The following is a 2,500-nucleotide window of genomic DNA, read 5'->3' on the forward strand; positions in this document are numbered from 1 at the left end:
TAAAATTATTATTTATAATATTTATTTCTATAATACACTATAATATAATAACTAAAATATTTTTTTTTACAAAACTAATTGTTGGTATATATTAGATGAAATCACTGTACAATTATTATTATTATTATATTGTAATAATTTTGATGAATAAAATAATTTTTTCTAAATCACATAAAAATTAAATTTCATTATTAAAAAAAATAGTTATCTTGACATAAAAAATTTAGTTATATTGTTATTATTATAATTGAATGAAAACTCTAAAGTATTTTTCAATAAATATATTTTTTAAAAAAATCTATTTAATATAAAAATTGTTAAAATTTTCTATAAATTAATAATAATAAAAATAAACTGTTAATATTAAGTAATATTTTTTGTTGATATATTTTGTTAATTTAGCAAAATTAAATATTAATATTATTATTATTGGGATTTTTAAAATAAAATAACATACATACTTGATTATCACTATATACAGTAAATAATATAATTAAAAGTAAACAATTGTTTGAATTATTTAATTAAAAATAAATATTTAAATAAAATAATTTATAATAATTAGACACAATTAGACATTTTAATAAAACATCACAATAAAATATATTTATTTATTATTTTTTTTTTTTAAAAAAATAACTATACTAAAAAATTTAAATTTCACAAAATTTAACATCAATATAAATTATATTATCACATAAATTGTATATAAAAATATTATTGATAATATTATTATTAATATTATTATGTTTTGGCACCAAAAAATTTTGCACGCATTTCAACTAAAAAATTGTTTTTTAAAAAAGTGTTATTTGATATACATTTTGTTTCTCAATAAAATTGCAATCAAAGAGAGAGAGAGAGAGAGAGAGAGAGAGAGAGAGAGAGACATGTAAAACAATTTGTTAAAAAATATTATTACATTATTATTATTACTTCTGCCCAAATAAAATGCATAAAAAATAAAAAATAATAATAAATAAATTATTTCAAGTCATTAACCTGTTTAACAACTTTTACTATCATCACTATCACAACAGTATTATGGATATACACACAAAGTTTTAATGTATTTTATTTTTTTTTGGTAATTTTATGTTTAAGGGAGTGAATGAGTTAGACTGAGAGAGAGAGAGAGAGAGAGAGAGAGAGAGAGAGAGAGAGAGAGAGAGAGAGAGAGAGAGAGAGAGAGTAAAGGTTACCATATTTTAGCTAAAAAATTTAGGTCATTGTGTTAGTGTTATTCAATTCCCGTTTGGCATATCATTACATTTCAATATATATATATATATATATATATATATATATATTAAAAAAGTAATGATAATAATAATAATAATAAACTTAGCCATGATATTCAATTATAATAAAATAATATTATTATAATTGAAAATTGATTGATATTTTATATAATTTTACGGTACTCATATATATTTAATTAATTTTTAATTTAATTTTTAAATAAGTAATAAATGTTTTTTTTTAAAAATAAATTTATGCTATAGTGTATTAATATTTAATTTTATTATTATATTTAATAATTATAACAATTTTTTTTTATTAGCAGCAATACAGTTTATTTGAATTTTATTATTATTTCAACTTTTATATATGTTTTTATTCAATTAAAAATTATTATTTATATGTATAATAAATAAATATTTAATTAGCTAATTATAATTATTTTATTTTTTTTTGATAATATTGAAAATAAAATTTTAACATAAGCAATTAGGAAGTGTTTTTATTTTTAATATACAGTATATATATATATATCATATATACAATATTTTAATACTTGTTTTTTATAAGTATTTATTTATTTGTATAAACAACAACAAAATACTAATAAACTATTACTTATATAATATATATAAGATATATCTTTTAACAAATAAATATTGAAAAACACAATATAATAATAATATTATTATTATTATTTACTAGATATGATATACTAATTTTTTTATTTTTTTATTTATTTTTTATTTATTTTAGTTTTTTTTGTTGTTGTAAACAGGTATATGCTAAAATATTAATGTTCAAATAGATTTTTTATGTTAAATACATTTATTTTATTTTTTTTTAAAATAAATTAGAGGAATGGCATAACAATCTACCTGTGCTTATGATTTGGGGTCAGCGCACAGGGCTATCGATTTTATTTTCTCAGAGAGAGAGAGAGAGAGAGAGAGAGAGATAACCAAAAATACAGTTTATGTTGTTTCCGATAAACTACTTATATATCAAATATACTGTATATTTGGGGAAAAAAATAAAATCATTTATTTTATTTTTTTTGCTATACATATACTAGCAATACTAACAAAATTATTTTATTTATTTTTTTTAGTAGTAATATTTTTTTCTGTATAATACAGCAGCAAATAAAATGTTTGTTTACTTTGTTTTTTTGATTTAAAAAAGTTGTAGCAAAATTTGGGGAAAAAAAATATTTTATTGTTATTATTATTGAAATTATTATAATATTAGTAATGAT

The sequence above is a fragment of the Oppia nitens genome, unplaced genomic scaffold (genome assembly GCF_028296485.1).
Source record: "Oppia nitens isolate AA-2021 unplaced genomic scaffold, nextdenovo-longstitch-racon4-pilon3 scaffold16_pilon_pilon_pilon, whole genome shotgun sequence".
Taxonomy (NCBI): domain Eukaryota; kingdom Metazoa; phylum Arthropoda; class Arachnida; order Sarcoptiformes; family Oppiidae; genus Oppia; species Oppia nitens.